General features: G+C 43.1%; 1 long non-coding RNA gene across 2 annotated transcripts in view; it reads left to right on the top strand.

Annotated features, from left to right (window-relative positions):
* LOC138302122 (uncharacterized) overlaps nt 1–27,045 on the top strand; it is a 314,660-nt gene that overhangs the window by 3,759 nt on the left and 283,856 nt on the right. For both annotated transcript variants that reach the window (XR_011205288.1, XR_011205289.1), the window contains exon 2: nt 20,716–20,801. This is a non-coding gene — a long non-coding RNA (uncharacterized lncRNA). The remainder of the gene's footprint in view (nt 1–20,715; nt 20,802–27,045) is intronic.

Raw genomic sequence — 27,045 nt, 5'->3', positions numbered from 1 at the left:
TTTAGCAACGTTTTCATGCTAGGTTTAATGCGCTTCCTTCCAGTGGCTTTATGTACCTCTTTCCAAAGCGTCCCTCTGAAATCGAACAGTAAGGTCAACCTTTTGAATTGTATCCATGACAGCGTTTTATTAACTGGCAGCCATAAAAGTTCCAACATCAGTCTTATACACATATATACTTTTTGGACAGTATTGTGCAGATTATTCAAACCAGGAAACAACATAAAGGATTCTATCATTGATTGATTCATTTTTAAACTTACAAAATGCAATTGGTTCTGCGAGGGTGCTCTGGAGCTAGACATTGAACAAAGTTAAACATTTTACAGAAAACCAATGGGTTGCTAAAAAAGGGTACATGAAAAGGAATATACATGGAAACAGTATAAGAGAAGGTGCAACAACCTATACAGGATTGTTTTACCCAGGGCATGTGCTGGAGAGCCGAAGAGGCAGATCATAGCATAGAGATTACATCAGGAGGCATGGAACAAATCTCCTTTGTACACAGGGTTGCCCTTGGGCATGGTGAGCCTGATGCACTAATTAGAGGGACTTAAAGTTGATTCTATTAGGGACAGGAAGACAATGAAGTTTTGCAAGACGCATAGAGATGGAATTTGACTTCCATAAGTCAACGAATAGGCAGGTTGCCATGCTTTCTATGACCTGTAGCCTGTTCAAACGCTACTAAGAAAAAACAGCTAAAGTGTGTTGCCATAATTTAAGCAGGAAGAGACTACAGCCTAGACCACCATCCACATTGCCTTGAAGTGAAGAAAGGGAAGAATTTTCTTTTAGGTATGAAGAAGCAGGAAACAGGTGTGGAAACACTATTTTTATGAGGAATGACGGAGCAAGGTGCGTCAAAAAGTTTTCTAACAGCAGGGGTAGGGAGATGTTCCAACTGGTTAGGCTGGCAGGCCGATTTCAAGACCACATTGAAACCAACTAACACCAATACTTCATCCTTGCCGGAATTAAGCTCCGGTTTATTGGTGCCCTTTCAATTTGAGGTGGTGAGCATGCAGGTTTTACAGGTGTCTGTCACTGCGGTTGTGTGTCCCTGTGACTAATCAAGAACTGGATGTCACCTGTATATTCATAAAACAAAAACCCACTCTTTGTCATCAGAGTGGCGAACACGTTCCCATAGGCACCGAAAAGGGTAAATCTAAATGAAGAATACTTCGGGACGGAATTCTGGTTGAAAAGGGGAAGAGAAACGGACTGGTCCATCTTAATCAGAAAGGACATGATTCATTTTAGAACAATGACAAATCCCATTTAACGGAGTCTACTGCTGAAAGGCGGACTATCAAAAGCAGCTGAAAAATTATTAAAAGAATAATGAAGGTACACTGAAGTCATCCAGAACATCCTGATGTCACCAAAGGCGCCAAAGAAAATGAGACTGAACCCGATTACAAAGCAGATTTCACTGGCGTTTGCATGCGCACTTGAATAATAAAAGATAGTCATGAAGGTGGTTTTTCTTTTTTTCCTTTTTGAAGCTTGTTAAATTTCTTTCATGATTTGTACTATTGTCAATGGAGTGACGTGGATTTGTATGGTCCCAAATCACACCAGAGGCAGCTAGAATAAAAAACCGTGAGGCTCCGGAGAGCAATAATACAGTCGTAATCTATTAATGTACTGCGGAAAGTAAAAAAACAGGCTTAAAAGATAATAAAGCCCAAGGGGAAAAGCATTTCTTAGATCAGAAATACAGAGCAATTATTACAGTACTTTCAAATATAATACTATTGGTAAGGAAATTTCTCCCGTTCGGCCTAAAATGTCAAAAGTTAATTGATATGTAAGATTTTAATCGTTCTGTTACTGGAATTGGACTAGAAAATGTGCTGTTGTGATTATGTCGCCAGTGACGGCCTGCTCTCATAATATGAAAGTCAACGATGTTTGTGAGGATAGGATACTATCCTTGTGGGACACTGCTAAATGCATCAGTTAATAGTAAAATCGTTTTGCCTTTAACAGGGCTTGATTTCATCTTTCCTGGTTCTTGCTCGGATTTCAAGGAAGACATGTGCTATGGTTTACAAAATCCTCTCCAGCCATAAAAAACGCAAAGACTTCACGATTATCTTACGACAGCCATAGTTTTGTTTCTTCTAAACCACTGATTTAAATCAGAATTGCTTTCAATCGCTCTAATAGCACGAGTGGAAAAAGTGAAAATGACTATTTTCAATAAGTGGGTAGAAGCCTAACAATAGAGCATATAATAACGTATAAAATAAAAATAAAAATGTTTACTTATTTTATGTAGTGCTCAGTGTAATAGTCGGTGGATTTATAAGGCTATAAGCAACATGTGTCCTGTTAGTCATGTATTTAGTTATCTTATCATCCTTGGGCAGGCCCGTCAGAATGGGGGAGCAGAGAGGTCTTGATATTGTATTCTATCCAGGACCCTGCACTTGTGCTGCAATATTTATTTACAGAATTTGAAGAAAGCCTGCCCTGTTTATTAATCATGAGGCAGCTAACATGGCCATTAACACTATACAGCAAAGATGCTAGGTCTGCAGTGTTTCCTGTGTTACTGCAGCAAGTGTGCTTTTTTAAACTTTGAAACAGGTCCCCATCCTACATGGGTGACCTTCTTGCGTTTGTTGACATGTGCCCTGCAAAAACCTTTAACATGGCTGACTCTGGGACAAAGGCATTAAGTGGTGCACTGACTTGAATAAACTAAGGGCCATATTTACAAGGATCATGGTGAGGATGGTGCAGCAAATTCCTTCCACCCTGCACCACTGGGAAATGGCAAAAACGTGCTGCATCTACAGGATACAGTGCATTTATGTTCTTTCCCCCTGTGCTGGCACAAACTGCTGCCATGTGCCCATGCAGGCACCCTTGCACCACACCTTTAAAGCATGTTGTGGAAAACCAAGGCAAATTGTGGTGCTGCTTACCACCCCCAACCCAACCAATAGATCCAGTTATCCCCTCTATCCTAAGCTCATCACCTAAAAAGATAATATCTCTGTCAGGTTCAGAGGACATATTTACATCTATGTGCCGTCTAAGAATGTCCACAAAATGTGTGTTGACCCATTATCAAGTCTTCTTGGCTCCCACCTAGGAAGAAACCCCTGCCAGCTGTGAAAATCCTCTTGGCTAGAAAAAGGACCAGTTCTCCTGGGAACTCTTAATGGTGACTAGTCCTACCTCAGTTATTCAATTAAAAAGGCCCACATTTTGGGGTTCACTGAAGTAGCCAAGTGGGTTTCCTATTATATAAATCAGATCTCAAGTGCCCCACCGTTATGATTTCTTTAAAGGGCACACCCATGGACCCCACTTCCAAAGTTACCTTTCCTAGCTTCCGCATTACTATTGCTTCTAATACTGGCAGTGTAATGGCTACACTCCTTCCTGGCCTGGCCATTGCTGTCCTGCCCATCAAATCATTGTCTTCCTCCTCAAGAAATCCACTGGTGCTACCCAGTGTCTCTCACTGGGGATAAATGTAAAAGTTGTAAACTTTACTTGGGCTTCTCCCTTGGCCTTTTCCACTCTACAATATAAGATGGACGGCCCACTAAAAGCCATTGCCGCCTTTTTGGTGCACATTTAGCAGTCCCTGATGAGTCTTTCATATTTACCCACCATCTTCATGGTGAGTGATTAAGTGGCATTCTTTTTCTGTCTATTCACTTAAAATGTCAATGTATGCTTGGGAATGGCAACATTTCGTCCTCAGTATTCAAAGCACATTTTTAAACTTCCCTTATTTTAAAATGAAAAAGCACATCAGCCATCCCATTTTGTACAGTTGCAAAGGAGGTTGTGGTCTTCTAGGTTTTGGGTGAGTTACTGGTTGATTGCTATCTCAAGAGCTTTTGCTGGATAAGGGAACAGAGAGATGTGCTGTTAGTTCTTCAATTTGCATGCGTCGGCAGATGTTTTTTTCCAGTGGGGCCTCATTTTAGCATGCTTCCAGTCCTCTGGGTAGGAGGCCATGGTGAGCTAGGTATTCAGGACCTTCCTGGGCTCATTGCCAATTGTCTTGCTTCTAAGGTTGAAGATGTTGTGGAGACAAGGATCTGTGGGTGCTCCTGAGTGTACAGAGTTCATGATAGAGATAGTATCTTGCATGGTGTGGAGTTCCCAGTGGGTGAGGAGGTGTTCGGGGTTGATGTTTATGCTTGTGAGCTAGTTTATACCATCTGCAGCGCCGGGCTGGAGTTTGAAGTTTTTGTAGATAGCCAAGATCTTGTCTTGGAAGAAATCTGTGAAGTTGTCGAACAGTTTCAGGGAGGGTTTGATGTCATTCTTGGTGGCTGTGGGTTTGGGGAACTCCTTCACAATGGTGAAGAATTCTTTGCCGTGGTTTGTGCAGACCTTGATGTGGTCTGCTAGTGCCTTTGTCTCTAAATAGACAGTGATGCACGCCTACAGTATGCCCCAGCATGCTTTAGAAGCCCCAGTGCCAGAAAAACATTCTACAACAGGGTATGATTCATTGTTTCCTCTACAGACGTTCATTGGGTGTATTTCTACTGTTCCCTGTCTAGATTTCTTCTCAGTACACTGTTTATCCCCTGGGTGTTCCCCTTTACCTTCCTCACCCCCTCTGCTCATTGTACGGAAAATAATGCATCTTCAACAACCTTTCCCCTAAAATTTTTAAAACATGCATTCCTATGTCTGCCCCTTTCTCCCTTGATCTAAGAGGGTCCCAACTCAGAGAGCGGTGCTTTGGCATTGTTCCCAAACTGTTATGGCCAGAAACTTGCTAAGGCCTCATTCGATTTCTTACCTATCAAGGCTTCTCTAACCCACAACATGTTTCTTATTGTACTACCTCTGTTCTCTTTGTCACTTCCTGTGGGTAGCCTTTTAATCAGGACCACTGCCTCAGGAACTCTGTCCCCGCCACCCCTTCTGGAATACTTCCTTCAGAAGACAGACCTAGCATGCCTAACCTTCCTCCCTATAAATCCATCACTGCTTCTTCGGCCATTGTGTGCCATAGTCATCTTTCCCAGCCTTCCTGCCCATCCCCTATTGAATGTTTTATGCTGCTTCCTCCTGGATTCTGCTGTTCACTGTTAAAATTAAATGCCCATTTTGCCTTCGCTCTGTCTATAATTAAATAGTGGATAAAAAATTATGGCCTGAAATCCAGCCCTGACTAATTGCCAGATGCTGAGACAAATGCAAGCATTCTTTTTATCACTTTGTTGTTTGTTTCCCCTCTCATATCCAGCAGCAGCTTTGAGTGTCCTTGAAGAAAATGAAATAGAGAAAGTGTATGAAGACCGTAAAAAATAGGTACCGAAAACTTGCAGCTAGAAATGTGTGATTATGGTTTGTCACAGAATACTATAGACAAGCTGTAAACATCAGTGCAGCAACTTTAGCTTGAAGGGATATTAAGTTTACCCAGGTAGCAGCTGAGCTGTAATAGTTTTGGTAAAGCTAATGTGAAAATATCATGGGAGTCCCACTATACATAAATCTACAATCAATCAATCAATCATAGTATTTATAAAGCGCGCTATGTACCCGTCAGGGTTTCGAGGCGCTGAGAGGGGGGGGGGGGGGGAGCGCTGCTGATTTAGCGGTCGAAGAGCCAGGTCTTGAGGAGCCTTCTACATACAACATCATACAAAAAAGACAGCACTGATACACTCACTAACTACACTCTACAGGACATAATGATCAATATTCTATCATCATCCAAACTGCTTAGCCTTCTTACATTTTAGGTTCCATTTTGTTACTCTAATGTACATGACAGCTTGTAATCTCTACCTCCATCCCAGTTTCTCCAAAAGTCCTCACTACCTCAGCCTATGAAATTGAAGTAATATGGCTTGAGTGGCATATGCATAATTGCATGATTAATTTACTTGTAAGCCCCTTGTACAGTGCTATAACATATACCCAGGAGCTGGTACCTAAATGCTACCAGTGGGCCTGCAACATGTATTGTGCCACCCACCTATGAAGAATTCTAAAACTTGTCCCAGGCCTTCCATTGCAGCTTGGATGCAGTGTCACACAGCCATGTCGAAGTGGCATTTACAATCCCTTGCCAAGCCTTAAACTCCCCTTTAATTCCAAATAAGTCACCCATAAAGTAGGCCCTAGATTGCCATAGGGCAGGGTGCTGTGTAATTAAAAGGACATTGACTTTTACGTTTTACATGTCCTTGTAGTGAAAAACTCCCAAGTTAATTTTTTACTACCGTGCGGCCTACCCCTCTCTTAGGATAACATTTGGGATTCATTATTTGGGATTCATTTAATAAGCTGTAATTACTAATTGAGAGCAGGTAGATAAATTATGTTTAGTACCTATGGATTGTAATGATAAACCCTCTTTAGTGGTAAAGTCAGATTTTTCATTAAAATTTTGAAAATGCCACTTTTAGAAAATTGGCATTTTCAAGCCCTTATCCCTTTGTGCTTACAGCCTGTCTTGGATTACATGACTGGGAGTAGCTGGCATTTACATTCTGTGAGATCCTCCCAGACAGTCTCACAATAGTGGGATTAGGTGTGCCTCAATGGGCCATCGACTAGCAGGTTGGGGGGAGCTGAGCTCAGCCCCACATGCACCTGAACAGGCTATATCCTGTATCCTCAAAATACACCTAATGACCCTGCATTGTGACTGCAGCCAGTTTGGAGAAAGGGCAGGGGAGTCAGTAAATTCCAAGAATCTAAAGTATTTTTTTCCAAAACCTCTCCCACCTTTCAGGAAAAAGGCAGTGGGCACCAGGATATAAAAATAGGATCTACTGACCCACTCTTCATTTCACTACTGGATTTGCAGAATGACTCTCACAGAACTGCCTGCTACTGTGACCTGATGTGTACTCTGCCAGACTGCTACTGTACCTGGAAGGACTGGTTTGCTGCCTGAACCCTGCATTGCACCCTCAGAGGCCAGCCCTGCTGTTGAGTCCTACATCTATACCTGCACTCCAGACCACCAGACATGACTCCAAGGGCTAGTTTGCTGGTCTCTGTTCAGAGCCACAGGGACATAATAGGCTTCCACCATCTTAAACCGACACCTGGACCCAGCCAGAGTAAGTCTTGAACCCTCAAGGGGTCTCCATCTACTCCTGGGCCCATGGTTGTGGTGCTAGAGGTGCCCAGATGACCATTTTCACCATCCTGAGGACGTAGACAAAATTAGGCCAAAAGTTCTCTGTGTACCAGAGGGAGACTGCTTGCCTATTGTCCAGAGGCACGTCGCCAGTTGAATTGACTTTGCAGCTTCTCCCTCTATGTTCTTCTCAGCAGCAGCAAATCTTTTTCAGCAGTTTTTTCCCAAAGGGCTATCCAAACTCATGGAATTGTCTTTGGTTACATCCCTCTGCCTTCCACTGCTCGAGATTTTTTACTTCCATTTCAGTGACTAAGGTCAAAGGTAAAAATCTTCACTGCGGGTTCTATCCATGGCCATTCGATGAAGACGCTCCCTCCTTGGACACTCCTGCAGCCTGCCCTGCTGACCTTCTACATTCTCAGTCATTTTCTCTCAGAATCTTTTTAAGTCTGGAGGTAAGCGCTTACCACACCCCATCCACTTCTTGTATCCGAACCATGCTCCACTGTTGTCAGCCTTAACTTTGGACTTTGACCTGGTCTCACATGACCAGATGTCCACAGTTGGCGCTTTTATCTTTTAGGTGCTGTTTTGAACCTCAAAATTTAAAAATTCATAACTTTGGTTCCACTGTTTGGATTGTTGCCATTTTGGTGTCAAATAATTTAGTAACATTTACTCATTTTCTATAAATTTGTTTGGTAATTTTCTTGTGCTGTTGTTGCTTTTTCTGTGCTGCATAAATAATGTACACATTTCCCCTAGGTTAAATCTGACTGCTTTTTGTGCCAAGTTACCCAGGGTTATGTACAGGTTAATTTAGGTACTTTTTGTGGTTCACCCTGCAAGAGATTATGGCTGTTACTTGACTGGTGCTCACACTGTAATCAAGCAACAACCTAATTTCTCACACATGCTAGGAACAATATTCATGTGTAGTTCACAAGGAGTAGAGAACTTAAAGGATTGCAATCTAGCTTCATATTACTTCTGCTTGCAAGCTGTGCATGTGTGTGTTAACCTGAAGGAGTGGAAAAATAGGAATTATGTGAGTTATTATTATGGTTGCATAGTCAAAAGAAAAATATGTCGAGAGTGCTAAGACACCAGGTGGAAGTACACAGCTTATTAGTAGTGCTGCTAGAGGGCAAGTAAGTACGAACATAGATGTGAGACACATAGCAGAGATGGATTTGAAGGTAGGGCTTGAAAATAATATCTTCCACAGAATATCCTCAGCCGGAGGGGGCAGGTGAGGATTGTTTACTACACCTCAAAAAGTCTAGAAACTTTGCCACTTTTTTCAAGGCCAACGTTTTCTAGCACTGCCCAACTATGTGGGTGTAATTAAATCTTTGTGCACCACTAGCATAAAGCCATATGGGTATGCAATAAGAGTTAGTATGACACAGGGGAAAAGGTGTGTGAACAGGACTTTTGTGTCAGTGCTCTTTGCAGAACACACTGCTGTCTGAATTTTACATGGAGTAAGCATGCCCATTAGAGTTATGCTTAATGAATGCATTTGCATTTTGGTGGGCCTGATTATCTGTAGTGTGTATTTAGGATAATAATGGCAAAATGAGCCATGGTTTGCTTGTGTTCCAGTTCAGGACATCGCCTAGCAATTTGGGCAGGACTGTTCCCACAGGAGCAGGGCCAAGACTGATTTGCATTTGGCTGAGTTCAAACTAGGATGACATGGGGTGCAAAGAAACGATGGATTGTGAAGCGTCCTAAGTAATTACAAGTTACTGAGATTAATTAAAGAATTCCATCCATCACCTTTTTGTATGCTTAAGTGTGAGGACCTAAATGGATACAACCAAAGGTAGCCGGAGCATATGTGTTGGTACAACAACACCCACAGTTCTAAAAAGTCCCACAACAGTCCCCAGTTTGGTCACACTACTGCAACAAGGACGACCACCTGATACCCTCTAAAGATTTCAGAACAAAGTGCCAATAAGTAAAAGTCTTACACTGTGAGCACAAAGAGGAATACTCAAACTGCTGTTCTTTATTTTCTTTAGTTCACTTCGCTTCACATCACAGACCCATCAGTTCACATTTCTTGACATCATATGTAAACACATGTCAGTTAGAGGCCCTTCTGTCTCATAAACCTCTTCAGACCTCAAGTAACATAGAAGAATATATAATTATTTATCCAGTCACAAGTTTACAAGCATCACCGCAAACCCAAAATGAAAATGTGAGGGATATAATTAATCCGGAACCAAAGTTATTCACCATATATAATTGAAGAGTTATACGAGGATAATGTTTAAATAATCCTAATTTTTAGAAGTTCATAGTTCAGAATACATCAGTGGTTAGTGATCCAAAGTCATTATAAATGAGAATAGTCCACATTAATCAGTAGCCTAAAGTAGTTTGATCATAATTTAATACCTAAATAGTCACAAAGACCATGCAAATCATTCAGAATCAATCCATCACAACAAAGGGGCAAAGTAATCCTATACTATAAGAAATAGAGCATAAGATTAAGTCCTCAACATTCTAATCCAAATAACAGCATTATGAGTGTCAAGAAATGTGAACTGAAGGGTTTGTGACGCCAAGCAATGTGTGCTGAAGAAAATACAGAACTATCATTACACTCTGTTTGAAGACATTTGAATATTCCTCTTTTTTGCTCACAGTGGAAGACTTTGACAACCTAAGTGGGACTGGTATTCCGAGACAAGGAACCCGTGCACACTGTATCACTGGAACCAAGGTATACGTGGTTGATGAGCCGTAATAAGGGAACAAAAACAGTATAGAGATTGCTTGTGTTCCAGTTCCAGGAGGACCTTGCCTGGCACTTCAGTCTGGACTGTATCCATTAAAGCAGGTTCAAGACTGATTTGCATATGGCTTCATCATAACTGAAGTGGCATGGTGTGCAAAATGACAATGGACTGGGATGCAGCCTGAGTAATTACAAGTGGCTGGGATAAATTGAAGCATACCATCCATCACTTTAGTGTATGCTTTATTATGACACCCTAAGTGGGATTGGAATGCCTAGACATGGGTCTCTAGGACACTGACACTAGAACCAAGGTATACCTGGCTAGCCCTAATAACCGCATAACCGATCCTGGGTTGTTTGTTTTCCGGTTCGTTATCACGTTTAATAAGTATTTCTCAGTGTAGTGATGTAATGTGGCTTATTAATGTAGGAGCGTCCCCATGCTCAAGAAAAATACTTTTTTGATTTTTGAAGAGACTTTATCATATTTTATGAGATGTTTGTTGCATGATTTGCGATGCAAACATTTTCACGTATCAGCTCATGCACAGTCTCGGCTTGACTCACCTGTTAATTTCTTGGCTAGCTCTCCTTAACTCAGAAGCATTTTATGCAATATGGAACAGCTTTACTTTCTGAGGGACTTTCTCGATTACCACAGTCTTAACTTCCTGAAAGCAGGGTTCCCGGAATGGAGGGTAATCGTGTCAAAGTGAAGTTGCTACAGACAAAGGAAGAATCCCAGTGTCCCCACTCTTATATTGCAGGTGGCTGATCACCATACATGCCACAATTTTCAAATACATAGATGAAGTTTTGTAGGAAAACAATCGACAAATTCATTTTCAACCACTAACTTAAATAGGGGCAGGGAAGGTTTGAGTGGGGGAAGGTAAAATACTTTATTTTTACATTTAAAATAAGCTTTACTCAAAAAGGAGAACGATTCCGAAGAGATATGTGGCTCTTCGACATAGTTTGTGACTTTTATTAACTTCCTTGCCGGCGGCTAATTATGTAATTACCCTACTAGAGAAAAATGTTCCACTCTGGCATTTTAACATTTCAGAAATGTAGCCTTTTATAAGTCAGGTGAGAAGGCACTAAGGACCAGATTTTACAAGTAACCAAAATTGGCAGCGCCGCGCGCTGCGTCATTTCTGACACGCAGGGATGCTGTATTTACAAAAATACTGCTCACCCCTGTGCTTCCCCTAGTGCTGGTGATTAATTTAGCTGCCAGCACCAACGCAGGTATCCTTGCACTATAGTGCAAGGGTGTCTGCATTGAAAGAAATGATTGTTTATGTGCAGGAAGGTGTTCCTTCCTGAACATAAACAATCTACAATGGCGATTTGGCACTTCCATGTGTGCTGCAGACTGCAGCACACATATCATTCATGGCATTTTGCTCTTTCTATGTGTGTTGCAGAATGCAACACACATTGAAAAAGCAAAAACGCACAGAAATGAAGGTATTTCTCCTCGTTGTGCCATGCTAATGCCACCCCTGGGTTGGTGTTAGTTTTTGGCGCTGCATCAGATTTACAAATCCTTGTAAATCTGGGGCAGCATCAAAAGCAATGGGTGTTGCATAGGTACACCCACAGCAACACCCATTGCATGCCCCACTGCTGCACAAAACTGCATCTGGAGGCCCATATTTATAAGGCAGCGTTAAGCCACGCAAAGTGGCTTAACACCACCTTGTAAATAAGGAGAAGGGCACCGATCCAATGGAGTGTCACAAAAAGTAAATATGGAGAAGGGCACAGAGCCACCAGAGTGCCGCGAAAAGTGATGCTCAGGTAGTGCTAGGGGCTTGTAAATATGCCTCTAAGGGCCTCATTTATGAGGAAATGTCAGAGGCCGACATTGAACCAAATTTGGCAGCGCTGCGGTCCGACTTTTCTAAAATGCAAGGATGCATCGTATTTACAACAATATGGGCCCATCCCAGTGTTTCCCCTGCACTAAATTAGCTGCCTAGCACCAACACAGCCACCCTTGTGCCATGGTGCAATGATGGCTGCATTGCGGGGGAGATTGCTTTTGTGTAGGAAGGGACACCTTCCTGCACAATTACAATCTTTAATGGTGATTTGCTCTTTCTATGTGTGCTGTAGAATACAGCACACATAGAATGAGCAAAAAAACGAGGAGACATAAAAATATTTCTCCATGTTGTGCCATGGTAATTCCAACCCTGGGGTGGCGTTAGTTTTTGGCGCTGCCTCAGGTTTATGATTTCTTGTCAATCTGGAGCAGCATCAAAAGCAATGGGTTTTGCGGTGGAACTCCCAAACCAACACCCATTGCATGCCCCTCTGCCGCAGACTTTTTTCATTTTACATTTTGTAAGTTATGTACCTTCAAAACAGATCAGACAATTCTCTAAAAACCTTGACTTTTCTGTGGAAAAATATCCCACAAAACATATCTTTTGAAGAAAAATTGTGCTAAAATAATTCGCTGTAATAACGTTTTGGGGCAATAGCATAAACTATTAAAGCGTTTGAATGAAGGGTTTTGTTTGCATTTTTGAAATAACCTAATACGGATCGGATTAAATAGTTTACAATCAGAATATAGCCAAAACAATCTAGTACTACACAGAAGCAGCGTGAAGTTCTTTTGAGGGATGTGCAGACTTTTAAATGCAGGCCAACTGATGTAATTATGTGTTGGTTTTGGCGGTCCTGCGGCAAATAAGAAATGTAGGATCAACTTTGTGCCTGACCATCAAAAAACATCTTTTTAGATACCTAGTAGATAAAAGTTACAATTTTACTTTCAATACCAAAGCAGCTTCAACACTCACATTTTATGTTTGGATGTTGTTTATAAATGTTTATAGCCATAAAAGAAGGTTGATTTTGGTGACTGTAGATTTGTTTTCTAAGATTGTTCATTTTTTTTATTCTGCCTCTTCCCTCTTATGCCATCAGTTCTTCTGTTAGCAGTGATATTGAAATATGTAACTTGCTAGAATTCATGCAATTCTGACTCAATTACTACAGAGGAGACAATTTGTGATTTTGTGACTTTTCAAATACCCAATACTTATAAAGGCTACTTAGTTGGGCAGCACTTGGGAACCTTCTGACGATGCCTGATAGGTACATACAACTATCCAATAACAATCTTGAACAAATTATGTTTTAACGATGATTACCAGGATAATTGGACAGCTGCGTCACCGTGGCAGAACAGTTCATAGCAACACATTTTTATTGGTCCAGATGAAATTGACGTTTAACAGTTATAACAGATACATAATTGCATGCTTTTAATATTTTCAAACATCTAAAGTCGAATTTAAGTAGTATGGTCATTTGAGAGGGATTATTTGCTTCTGTGTTTGAAGTAGGATAAACGTTGATTTTAGTACTGAAAAGGTCAGCATTGCATAAGATGACACCCACCCCCATTTGGTAATCAATGCCCAGTGTTAGGATTTTAGGGCCAGATTTACTAAAAAGTGACGCAGCGTGGTGCAGGGCCAAAATCGGCAGTGCAGTGCTGCGCCACTCTAGAAATGCAGGACTGTGCCATATTCAATAGAATACAGTGCAACCCTGCATTTCCCCCTGAGCTGGTGCTAAATTTAGCTGCCATTGTCAAAGCAAGCATCCATGAACCATGGTGCAAGGATATCTGCGTTGAGGAGTTTGATTGTTTATGTGCAGGGAGGTGTTCCTTCCTGCACAGAAACAAACACTACTGGCGATTTGGCATTCCTGTATGTGCTGCAGAAGTGCCAAACTGTCATTTTGAAAGATTGTTTATGTGCAGGATGGGACACATTCCCAAACGTAAACAATCATTTCTGTCATTTTGCTTTTTCTATGCATGCTACAGAAAGCAGCACACATTAAAAAAGCAAAAAATGAGGAGGAATAAAAGTATTCCTTCTTGTTGCGTTGTTAGATTTTGGCACTGCCTCAGGTTTACGAAAATAGATAGATCTGGAGAAGTATCAAAATGCAGTGGGTGTTGTTGTGGCATGCCCATACCAACAACCATTGCATGCCCCTTCCTCTAAAAGTGCTGCTTGTGAAGGGGCCACATTTACAAGGTGGTGTTAAGCCACAAAAAGTGGTTAGTAAAGTGACACTCCGGTGGCGCTAGGGGCTCATAAATATGTCCCTTAGTGTCTCCAGACTCATCTAAGAAGCCATGTCTCCTTGCTGAAACTCACTACATCAGAAAGATTTTTGCAATTGTAAATCAACAGCAATGTTCACAGCGGAATGCATGAGTTTCACCTTTGGTGATTTTATCATCAATTTGAATAGCAAGTCCACATACTCCAAAGTGGGAAAGATGCACTCGAAGACATTCTCCAGTGGCTGGCTAAAAGAAAGAACATTAGATAAAAATAGAATGGCGTCTCAAAGGTTAGAAATTAAATGAGGTTGAAGGGTATGAAGGGTATGGTCAGTTAGAGATATTACTCTCTCTGGCCCAGGTTAAAGCCGTTAACAGTGTTTAATAAATTGGCAAATGGGTGAATTAGAAACATGCAACAAGTTTGCTCATGAATGTGTTAAGCTCATGTATAAAGGAACATGCTCCTTGAGTCAGAGGTTTCATAACTTCACCTTGCAATAGGATTTCATAATGTTTCTGACCTGACACATGCATGTCTTGGTGGAAGCTTGGATTCTTGCATACTGACTTTTAGAATGCACTTGTACATACACAGGCATTTGATTGGAGGCTGAATTCTACTGTTGACTCCTGTGTGTGAATCTCCTGGCATTAGTATCTTATTAACTATTTTACAGCTACTATTTAGGAATCATGAGGTCTGAACCACTTAGACAGTGCAGCTGTTTGGTTTGCTAACAACATCTTGGGGACATTTGGAAAGTTTTACTGGCAATGCATTCCACCTATTGTTTACCATTGGGTTTGTGATTTGTAACTCATATTTATTTGCTTTGTATTTGCTGGTTTTATTTGATTTGGGCTGCCCAGCTTGAGTTCAACCCTTCCCTTACCCAAACTCTATTTACTGTATTCTTCCACCAGAACTGAATTTCTGTAAATAAGCCTTTAAACTTGAACCTATCTCGTCAACTTTGCTGTACATTCAAAGACAGAGGTCAAATGTCAGGCTCTGCTCTCTCTTCCAGGGAGCATGGCATTTACTTTTCTTTCTCTGACTTAAAAGTGAGAGGATTTATGTGACAATTATGCTGACTACTCAGGGATGTGTTGTATGATGGTATTTTATTCTAGCATTAAACAAAATGTAAATGTCTGTAAATGAACTGTGCAGATTTTCCAGAGTATGGGAAGCACACATGAAGCTCTTTTTGGTCATTCTTAAGTGTAGTGGAAACACATATTTTAATACGATCAAAACAAATCAGTACACTAGGTGATGACATTTCCACACATTGTCGTTTGTATGCTGTTAAAAATTGGCTTTCTGGTTGACAGATGTATGCACCCTGACCAAGCAAGAACCACAATCCTATTCAGGGTAAGTGACAAACACACTCTAGGTTAACCTATGCTCACTCTCTGGTAGCTTGGCACATAGCAGCCAGGCTTAACTTAAGAGTCACTATTTGTGCAACAATTCAAACAGTAAAACAGTGAAAACACCACCCAAAATGATTACACACTGGTTAGAAAAATAAAAAATAGTGTAACTTAATAAATAAGACAAGCTCAAAATGACAAGAATCCAATACATAGATCTTGAGTTCTTATTTTTCAAAGAATAAACTGTATAAAAGCACTTAGATGCAAGAAGTGACAATCAGGGCTATCTAGTTGCGCTGGACTGAGACAAAGTCAAGAGTTGAGTCTGATTTCAATGGAGTGTGGGCCTGAACCAGGGACTCCCTTAGGCCTGCTGAACTAAAGTACCTTGAGTTGAAGGGAGATGCAAGGTGCAGTCCAGGTGATGCTTCAGTTCAGATCCCACAACAGTAGGAGATGTGCCAGTTTTCTCCACTCAAAGTTGGCGAAGCGTCTGTTCTGAGGGCGATGTGCTGGTCCCGAATATGATGTTTTGCTACGGCTCCTGTAGCAGAGGATAAATCACTTCAGAAGGTGAAGTGCTGTGTCTGAAGGCTATGCCCATTTTACACAGCAACGAGGAAGCACCGGTATTGAGTGACACACTGGTTGCGATGAGGATAGATGGCTTGACTAAAGAAGCATATTAGGCCTCACTTCTAGGGATCCAGGACTGGGGTGGCACCATTTGCAGAGCATACTCACAGATGGAAGAGTTCAGATGTAGATGCAGGTAGGTTGGAAGTCTTTTACGCCCCTGAGACTTCAGACAACAGAAGATCAGTCAGGTGGCCCTTGGAGTCACTCTGGGTTCTGGGGTAGAGAAATGCAGGTCCAGTACTTCTCACGTCTGGGCAAGGGGCATCAGGTCAGCACAGTAAAGCAGGAATATAGCAGGATAGCAGTATAGCAGAGTGGCAGTCCTTGTAGCTGAACAGCAGTCCTTCTTCCTTACAGAGTATCCACAGGTCCAGAAGTGTACTGAAGTGGTGGCGTCAGAGGTCCAGTACTTACACCCAGTTGTGTCTATGAAGTGGGGAAGACTTCAAAGAAAGATCTTTGAAGTGCACAGAGGTCCTACCTTCCTGCTCTGTCTTTAGACCCACTACAAGAGGGTATGCATCCCTTTGCGGGGTCAGGACACAGCCTATTCAGGTGTAAGTGGGGTTTGTGCCTAGCTCCTCCCTCCCACCCTGCCCAGGATGGCCGATCAGGATGTGGATAGCCCATCAAGTCACATCTTAGCTCCTTTAGTGTGTGGCTTTCTAGAAGAAATGCACTAAGCCTCGCTTTCACCCAACTCCGACATGTATTTAGAGACAGTCATCATGAACAAAATGGCTAAAGTAAGGAAATGTCAACTTTATTAAAGTGACATTTTCAGAACTTCTATTTAAACATTGTGAATCCAGAGACACCAAACTTGAAAAGTTTATCTCTTTTTAATTGAGACCTATACCTATAAGAAACAAATATATTAAAGTAATCCCAATTTTATCCTTTGGGAGAAATAGGCCTTACAGTATTATCAGGGCTTGTAAAACCTAAAAACCAAAAAAAAGTACATTGCACCCTGCCCTCTGGGTTATTCAAGGCTTACCTTAAAGGTGACTTATATGTATAAAAAGGGAAGTTTTGGGCCTGACAAGAGGTTTATCTTGCCAGATCAACATACTGCACATACTGGCTCTGAAATGGCAGGCTTGAGTCATGGTTTGGGGTCTACTTAAGTAGGTGGCACAATCATTGTTGTAGACCCACATGTAGCATTTAGTTTAAAGGCCCAGCGCATACGTAGTGCACTACACTAGGGGCTCATAAATAAAGTAAATATGACAATTGGGATAAGCAAATATTACCATGTTTAGGGGAGAAAGCAAAAGCACTTTCCCACTGGCTAACATTGGTAAAGTGCACTGAATCATAAAGCTAGCAAAACTGAGATTAGAAAAATGGAGAAGTTAGGCAAAAAGTTGGAAGGGAAACAACCCTAAAGCTGTCAAGTCTAACTTGCGCTGTATGCATTTATCAGTAAAATTGTATGTCTGTGCAAATGTATTGGTCATTCAATTGAAGATGTATTGTGAGTAATGGCAGTGAGCTACCACACCATGTATACTCCACTTTACCCCACTCCACTCTACTCTGCACCACTCCACACCACTGCTCTCAAATCTGCACCATTCTAAGCTACGCCACTTCACTTGGTGCCTCTGTATTCTACACCACTCTACTCTATGCCAATGCGCTCCATCCCACGTTGCTTCACTATGCACCACTGCACTCAATACAACTTCACTCTACTATGAAGCAATCTAATCCATGCCACTGCATGCTATGCCACTCTATTCCACTCTTCCATTCCAATCTATGCCACTCCACTCTATGCCACTGCAATATACCCTGCCTCACTCCACTTCTCTCTAAGCTGCTGCACTCTAGGCCACTGCACTCAAAACCAATATACTCTAAGCCACTGCACTGTACGACAATCTATTCTGCACCATTGCACTGTACTCCACCATACACTAATCTACAACACTCTACAATACACCACTGCACTCTACACTAACACACTCTATGCCACTGCACTCTATGCCATTGCACTCTACTCTGCACCACTCAACTTTACGCCGCACTACAGCACTCTATGCCAATGCACTCCACCCTAAGCAACTCAGATTTGTTTCTGCACCACTGCATTCTATTCTACTGCAGTCTCACCCCTCTACTCTATGCCACTGCACTTTACACCTCTCTACTCTGCTTTACCTTGCACCGTTCCACTCTTTACTTCACTGTACTTTGAAACAATCTACTCTGCCACTGCACTGTACACCACTTGTCAGGAAAACTATTGACAGCATTAAGTTCTTCCCTCAGCAAAAACAATTCCCCTTTTCCTTGTACCCACATTGGTTGCAGCTGCATCCTCACTCCTGGTGGCTCTTGCTGAGGCTGTTCTTAGAACTAGCTTCTTCAGGTTTAACTGCCACTCAAGATGGTGGCCGCAAATACTTGTGAGGTCAGCGCTCTAGTGTTTCTACCTTAGACTCATGCTGAAGCTTCCCTCCAGCTCTTTCTCTCTGGGAGCCCTGCACTTCAACTGTCATCCTGAGGAGAATGAGCAGTGTTCCAGATGCCCTTCGTTTCTTAGAGAATTCTTTGAGTTTTGACTAATGAATTCATTTTCTTGTTATGGTGTGCAAACCAGCTACATTTTCCCTTTAGAAGAAGCTGGATTTTTCCTTCTTCTGACAACTGGCTTTCTGAGGAGAATGTGTTTTGGCATAACAGAACTTCAAGCAACTGCAGAAAGAAATCCTTTTTTATGATTTCCAGACTTGACAATATATATCTATCTATCTATATATATATATATATATATATATATATATATATATATATATATATATGTACATATGCATTCTAGAACTCTTTGCTTTGAGGACTTTTCAGTCTTAGAGAAAGACCTCATTGCTCAGACTCATTCCTAGAGACAGTTATTGAAGAACTATAGCATTGGGTGAATGTGACTGGCTGAACAGTTGAATGCCCAGTAGGAATGTACTTATCTATGCTCTTATCACCCGACTGCAAATCCTTCCTTTAAAGAAATCCTAATAAGAAGAAAGGTGCAGGTTTTCAGAGACACACACTGAATATCATATCTTCAAGTGGGAAACACAGGCTGGAACTGGTCTTGGAGGTGGTCTCTCCATTCCCCTTTCCCCCCAAGCAGATGCAGGGTTCAGATAATCAGTTAAAGTCTGAGCTTGCATCTGTTGGAGGGAGTTGGGAAAAAGGCATCTGCTCCTGTGGAAGTTTGATTTAATGGGTAATCTTCTAACACCACTGCACTATATGCCACTGTATTCTACACCAACCTACTCCACCCTGCTCTACTCCACTCTATGCCATTGCACTATATGCCACTGCAATCTAAACTGCACCGCTGTACTCTTCGTCACTGCACTCTACTGCAGTGGACTCTACACCACTTTCCTCAACACCAGTGCAATCCATGCCAATGTATTCTGCACCATTGTACTTTATACCACTTCACTCTAGTACACTCTACTCCACTCTATGACACTTCACTCCACAATACACTCTGTGGTGCTCTAGTCTATTAAACTCTCATCCACTCTGACACTCTACTCCACTGCAAAACACTCCACTCTACTATATGCCACTACTCCATGACACTCTATGTGACTCCCTCTAAGCCACTCCATGTCACTTTACTGCACTCTATTCATCAACACACTGATCCACTCTACTCCACTTGACCACTCTACATTACTCCACTCCACTCTATGCCACGCCACTCTGACACACTATGCCACTCCAATCTACAACACTCTAATCCACTCTATGCCACTCCACTCTGTGACAATCTACTCCGTTCTATGTCACTCTACTCTACAACACTCTACTCCACTCTATGCAACACCATACATGCTACTCCACGCAGCTCTACACCACTCCACAACACTCTATGCCACTCCCATCTACAACACTTTGCTCCATTCTGACACTCCACTCCACTCTACGTCACTCAACTTTACGCCCTTCCTCTCTATGACACTCTACTCATTCCACAACACTCTACACCACTCTACTCAATGCCACTCCATGACACTAACCTTCACCTCACTTCACTCCAGTCCACTCCTCAACTATACAACACACTATGCGATTACACAACACTCCACGACTCTCTACACCACTCCATAACACTCCTTTGTACTCCACTTTATGACACTTTACTCCACTCTCCTTTAATCCACTAACTTTTAGCCATGCCAAACAGCAGCCATGCTGGTGTACAACTTGGCTAAAACATACTGGCAAAGCTAATAGCTGTGGTATAGGCGAAACCTATTGGCTTTGCCAATGCTTGTTTTGGGGAAAGTAGTCATTATTATACTTTTTCAGAAGTGGAAGCAAACCACAAGACAACACCGCAAGTGTTTAACATACAGGAATGATGGTGAGGAAATTAATGTCAACTGGTTTATAAGTTTTATATTCAATATTTCTATACCATATGTGACACTTCCTCATTTTTAAGCATGCATCCTAAAAGGAACAGAGATGAAAGATTGTCATATTGTCATATTCCATTATGTTACTAAGGACCAGATATTGTCTCAATTGTACAGTGTTTATGATCATGAGGTATATCTTCACTTCCAAACACACATGAATTGGAAATGTGATATTTTTCCTATGGATTCTTTGGCTGGATGTACTTGACAACATATATAAGAGTGGTATTTTCTTTTCATTTTTTCTGAACCATAGTGACCTATACCATCCCCCGTGATTCCTGGGCAGGAAGATGAGGACTGAATGAGGGAAGGAATTACTCAGTGTAATGAAGATAACTGGTAAATCATTTATAGTGCTACTCCCCAAGCCTTTTCCTTGTCATTGTACCTATAATTTTTGAAAATACCGACAAACCAATATAAGAAATTGGATTATTGTTAGAAGTGGGGTTTCTGGTTGGCTTGGGTATGCACCTAATCCAGGTAGAACCCACCCACTCTAGTCAGGACGAGGGAGTTACACACCAAAGAAAACCCCTGTTCACCCCTTGGTAGCTTAGCACAAGCAGTCAGGCCTAACCCAGAGGCAATGTGTAAAATACTTGCACAACACACACAACACATGTGACGCACTGTCCCCACCACAAAGGAAATAAGCAACACCAAGTTATATAAAATAAACTGTATTGTACACAACATCATTAGATCATTAGACGAAACACAACATGTCAATAATACCCTGCTATCCAAGCAGTTGTCAGAACGGTACACAGTACTGTTACTCTGCAGAAACCAGCAGTAGTCACATATAGCACACAGATCATTATTCTGCAACATAAGCAGTAGTCAGGAAAAACATTGCACGTCAAAAGATCCTCATAAATGCCCATACCAGGAACATTAGTAAATACATGGCAAGTCAGAAAAACATATTAGCGTAGATGCCCATAAAAGGAACATTAGATGGCATATGGTGCAAAAGAAAAAGCACATTATCATTGTTGCCCACAACAAGAGCATCATACACCACATGGCAAATCATAAGAACACAACAGCATAAAGTCCTGTGAAAAGGAACATCAGAATATACCGATCAGATCAGGGGAACAACATTACCCCTAATAGATCCTCCTCTGTCCAGTCCTGGCATGAGGCCCTCCCTGTGCTCGACAGTGCAAAATTAGAGGGGGACCAGTGAAGTGATAGGGGAGGGTTCAGCATCACACTCCTCCTCCGTCTTTGGATATGGGCCGCCTCCAGGGACCAGTGCCCAAACTGGGGTGCTCCCTGGCCTTTTGGGACACCAGGGCATGACCGGCCCTTCTGGGGGGATGAAGAACAACAGACAGGGGCCCAGCAGGGCAGGGGCTTCTGATGAGGCTGCTGCCACCCCCTAACTCCTGTGTGGCCAAACAAAGGGGGCCAGCAGTATGGAGAGCAGCCGATGAGGCTTCTGCCTCACCTGTGGCTCCTATGCAACTGTGGGGGCCCAGTGGGGTGGGGGCCTCCGTCAAGGCTTCCACCCCACCCTGGGGCCTCGGTGGTGTGAGGTGGCCTCCAATGAGGCCTTCTCCCTGCTCAGACAACCCCGATGTGGTGTGTGAACCAAAGAACAGCCCACCCGGGCCGCTGCTGTGACTTACCAAAGGTGGGTCCAGCTGGTGCCCAGGGGTGCTCCTCAGAGAATGCTTCACCCCGGGTGCATTCCTCGGAGCATTCTTCTCCCCAGAGACACTGTTAGGAGCGCGCTCGCTTCATTCTTCCCTCTACTGTGCCCCAGGGGCACAGGACATGGTGCGCTTTCAATGGGCTTGGGTTTTTTGAATGTCCGGGTCCTGGAGGTGATTCCCTCCTTCAGACAAGTGCTTCCCCAGGCACTACGGCACACATGACGTGCTCATAAGGCACGGTGTGCCTCAAAGGAAAGTGCTTCTTCCAGACATCAGTTGGGGGTATACAAGCCCTTTGTGTGAGGCCAGGGCATAGCCTTTACAGATGCAATGGTGCCCTACCTCCCCTTCTCTCAGCCCAGGAAGACCATACATTTTGTAGATGCACCTGATAGCGCGCCTGGTTCTTAATAAGTAAACTTACAAGGGGACACGCATAGGTTGATGAAACTATTGATTTGCATGGAGTATTCTAGCTATGGTATGGTCAGTGTTTCCCAATAGTCAATACACAAAACTCAATAAATATTAGTCATCATTAATAAGAATCAATAACATCACACCATGACCTTTCAGTAATGAAGAACCACAACTCGTTATATGTTTTAGTGATTTCATTTCCCTATTAGTTACAATACAAAATCATGACATTAATTCAAACGCAATTCAATTCTATTAAAAAATCTGTATTAATTTATTAGAAGACTCGAAAAACATAATCTAATCAAAATTTGCATCAACGCGTATTCTAAAGCATTAGCAGAGGTCAACAGAAGAAACAAAGGCAATAGATCTTTTCTAATCATAGAGTTCAGCGAAAAAGTCCGTCAACCATTTGTCTCTCAATCTGTCAATGTCATGTAAGGAAAACCTCATCTAACCCACATTAGCATCAGCACGTGGGACTTCATGCAAAAACAATTTTGAAACAGGAAAGAGTACTATTTAGACAGTCCTGTTGGTACCTAGAAAGGAAAGGCACAAAAATATAATTCAGTCATATTGTCATATCTACCGATCCTCGGTATGGATCAGCATCAGAGTCAGTCTTCGTCCTTAGGTCATCAGTCGATCAGCATCACATCAGGCTCTCAGAGAGTATGAGCCCAATGACAGAATCTCGAATCACCTCTATGATCTTGCAGTCTCGCTCCCCTAGCATCTAACATCTGAACTCTTGTCTCTCTGTCACGTTGTTATATTGAAGTTACCCAGACTATCCCACAATTTCCAATTGGTCAATTAATCACAAGTTATTACTTTACCCAATAGTTGTACTATTTCAAATCTATGTATTCTAATATTTCACAGTTCACATGTCATTGATTGGTCTGCTTTACGATGTCCTCATCATCCGGCTCGTCAGGTATCAAAAATGTTGCATCTTCTTCTCCAGTCAGTGCCTTCATTGTTGGAGCCCTGGTAAAGTATATCTCATACACGTAGTACATTATTAGTTACATTACTAGAATATCATCTCCTGTCCGTCGGTTCTCACAGAAGGTCTAGTTAAGCATTTTATTAAAACAATGAGCATTTCACAGTCAGTTCATCTTGTCAACATTTTTCTATTAGACACTAAGAAGTTCAGCTCACTGCATGGGGCCTGGCAAGACTAGGCCAAGACAATAGCTAAGTTAAGGCCTACAATTATTGCAAGACATAGGTTATAACTCTCAGTATGACATACTACTACTTAATTCTAATCTGTTTTCAACATTTTATGTATGTAATCACTTATTTAGTACATTTTGTGAATTCTGGTGGTCATCCTCTGAGGTCAGAATTTCAAACATGCTCATTATTTTTCTACGTTAATCATTTCCTATCAAATTCATAAGTTATGGATCAAATCTGTTTATTGACATTTTAACATGAAGAACAATACAAAGCACTGTAATAATCCTCCAGTCATTTCAGTAGCGACATGCCCCGTAGACCCTGAACACGCTTTGACAGTTATACAACTGTATCCTTTCTTCCAATGAGGGGGCACATCTCCCCGGCCCACTATGTCTCATATTGACCTCAGGACCGGAAGGGCTTCCCAAACCGGATCGCACAGCGCTAACACCCAAAAGAACATTAAAAGGAAAAAACATTTGTGCTTCTTCGCCTGCATGCTTCGCCTCACTCTTGCCCCAACGCTTCACCGCTCCAATCAGATTTTCTTCCCCGCCCTCCTCATAGCCCTCGCTCATATCATCCTACTAAACCTCTCGGGTCAGCCCCAGGACTCTTAGGTATGTTGGGCACGTCAGCTCGGTAAACTCTGTAGATAAGATCTGGAAGAAAGGTCTCCACAATGTACAAATGTCGCCCACTCTATGCTTGGAAGCCAAAGTAAGCTTTTCCATCACCAGAATGAACCACAACTTCTGGAGCCAAGACCCATACGTCGGCAACCTATCCGAGCCCCATAGGGCAATAATTGTCTGCAGGGCAGCATTAAGAGCCAGTGCCATCTGTCTTCCCTTCAACGAACGAAGGGGAAACGTGAGAGGATTGGGTTGGCCCAGTAATACACATGAGAGGAATCTAGGAATCTCTGTATGAAACACCTTGTCGATGTCATCTAATATACTCGTCCAATATCGCTGTAGTTTGGGGCAGTGCCAAAGAAGATGTACCAGAGTGCCCGTGTTACCACACCCTCTCCAACAAAGGCCGGACTTAGCCGGGTCCCATGCATTTATCCTTGCTGGAGTAAAGTACCAATAGGAAGTTATCTCATATGCCGTCTCTGTCCCCGCAGCACTATGGGCCGTATGATGAGTTCTATAATAAACATTGTCCCACTCCTCCTCCGTGAGCTCCCTTTCCAGCTCTTTCTCCCATCTCCGCTGACCCTTAGATTTAGGTGGGCGCTCCCCACCCTGCAGGAACCGATAAAGCTCCGATATCACATGTTTATCATCCTTCTTTGTGAATATCCACCTCTCAAACGGGGTTAGGGGCCTATCTATCAAGGCCCTATTCTCAGTCATAAGGGCCCAATGACGTACTTGATAATACAATAACCTATCCGTTTCGGTCAATCGATACGTCTCCCGCATCTGATCAAAAGGGATCATTCCATTCTCATCAAAAAGACTCCCCACCCTCTTACAGCCCCCATCATACCAACGGAGGAAGCTCTCTACCTGTAGGCCGGGTGGGAAGTCAGGGTTCTCACCTATTGGTGACATAGGGGATGGAAACATTGTGAGTCCCCGCCGTCGCGCCACTGCATCCTATACACTGAGTGTCGCTCCTGTGATCGGGGAGGAATAAAGTCCACGTGCCCTGTGTCGACGTCGGAGCCAGGGCTCCTTCTAAATATGAGACCCCGCCACCGCCTGATCCATAAAACACCAGTGTTTCTCAGAAAGCGGCCTACTCCACTCCAGCAGAAAGCGTAGCTGGGCTGCCTGGAAGTACCGCAGCAGACAGGGAACAGCCAGACCCCTCCCCCCCCTAGGGCGGTATAGAGCGTTCCGTGGGATCCGCACCGGCCGACCATGCCAGATGAATATCAAGATCGCGGACTGTAGGGTTGCTATCATGCGAGACGGAGGAGTCAGGGAAAGTGCCTGAAAGACATAGAGTATGCACGGTAGCACAGTCATTTTCACCGCCACCACCATGCCCAGCCAAGAGAGTTTATGCTTCCCCCAGATCCCAAGGTCTTGCAGAACCTCCTGAGTTAGCGTGGCATAATTCAAGCTCGCCGTCTTCACCGCAGAGGTCCCCAGTTCATTACCCAAATAGGATACCTGCGATGTCGACCATATAAAGGGGTATCGGGCTCTCAGATCCCCTGCATGGTCAGGAGAAATGGATAAGCCAAGGACCTGTGACTTCTGCATATTCACACGAATCCAGAGACCTGCCCGAACTCCTCCAGGGCTACCATAAGGGCTGGAAGCGAAACCATGGGCTCCGCGAGGGTAAGAATCACATCATCCGCATAGAGACTAATGAGGTGATGTTCGCCCCCAAATTTGACGCCAGTAACTAGGGGGTTATCACAGAGGCGCTGAGCAAAGGGTTCCATATACAGCGCAAATAGCAGCAGGGAGAGCGGACATCCCTGTCGCGTTCCACGACCAACCGAGAACGGCAAGGACAGGGTTCCATTAACTCGTACCGAAGCCTTGGGCGAGCGATAAATGCATTGAATCCAGGTCCTGAACCCAGGTCCCAGCCCATAGCACTCCAACACCTGAAAGAGATAAGGCCAATGGACTCTATCAAACGCCTTCTCTGCATCGATACAAAGGAGGAGCGCTTCCCTGCGCGATCTGACAGTTTTATCTATTAAGTGCAGAAGGGGCTTTGTATTATCTCCACACTGCCGGTGGGGTATAAAGCCCGCCTGATCCGGATCTATAAGGCCCAGCATGTAGGGATTGAGGAGGTGAGCCAAAATGCCAGTTAACAACTTGGCGTCTATATTCAGATGCGAGATAGGTCTATATGAGGCACAATCTTCTGGATCCTTCCCGGGTTTGTGAATAACCATAATGGTAGCCTCCAGCATGCTAGGGGCGAGAGCCCCGTACACCCGAAAGGAGTTGAAGAGCCTCGCCAAAACTGGGGCCAGCTCCGGACAGAACGTTTTATAAAAGAGCGCCGAGAAGCCATCAGGGCCAGACGACTTCCCGTTCTTTAGACGGGATATCGCCGAGATAACCTCATCCACTATTATAGGCTGGTCCAGTGAGGACGCTTCATGCTCTCCAAGCGGAGTGATTGTGCTATCTGCGAGAAAGGTAGCAGGATCTGCATCACACCTCGCATCTGCGGAATATAGCCCCCTATAGTACTCAGCAAACACCTCTGCCATTTGGTCGTCCGTACGCGCTTCCCCTTTAGAGGGGGAGTGTATCATCTTTATGGCCGCCGTGGAGCGATGCGCTCTCAGCCGGTGT

The sequence above is a fragment of the Pleurodeles waltl genome, chromosome 6 (assembly GCF_031143425.1).
Source record: "Pleurodeles waltl isolate 20211129_DDA chromosome 6, aPleWal1.hap1.20221129, whole genome shotgun sequence".
In the NCBI taxonomy this organism is placed as follows: Eukaryota; Metazoa; Chordata; class Amphibia; order Caudata; family Salamandridae; genus Pleurodeles; species Pleurodeles waltl.
This window is presented reverse-complemented; position numbering and strand designations above follow the sequence as displayed.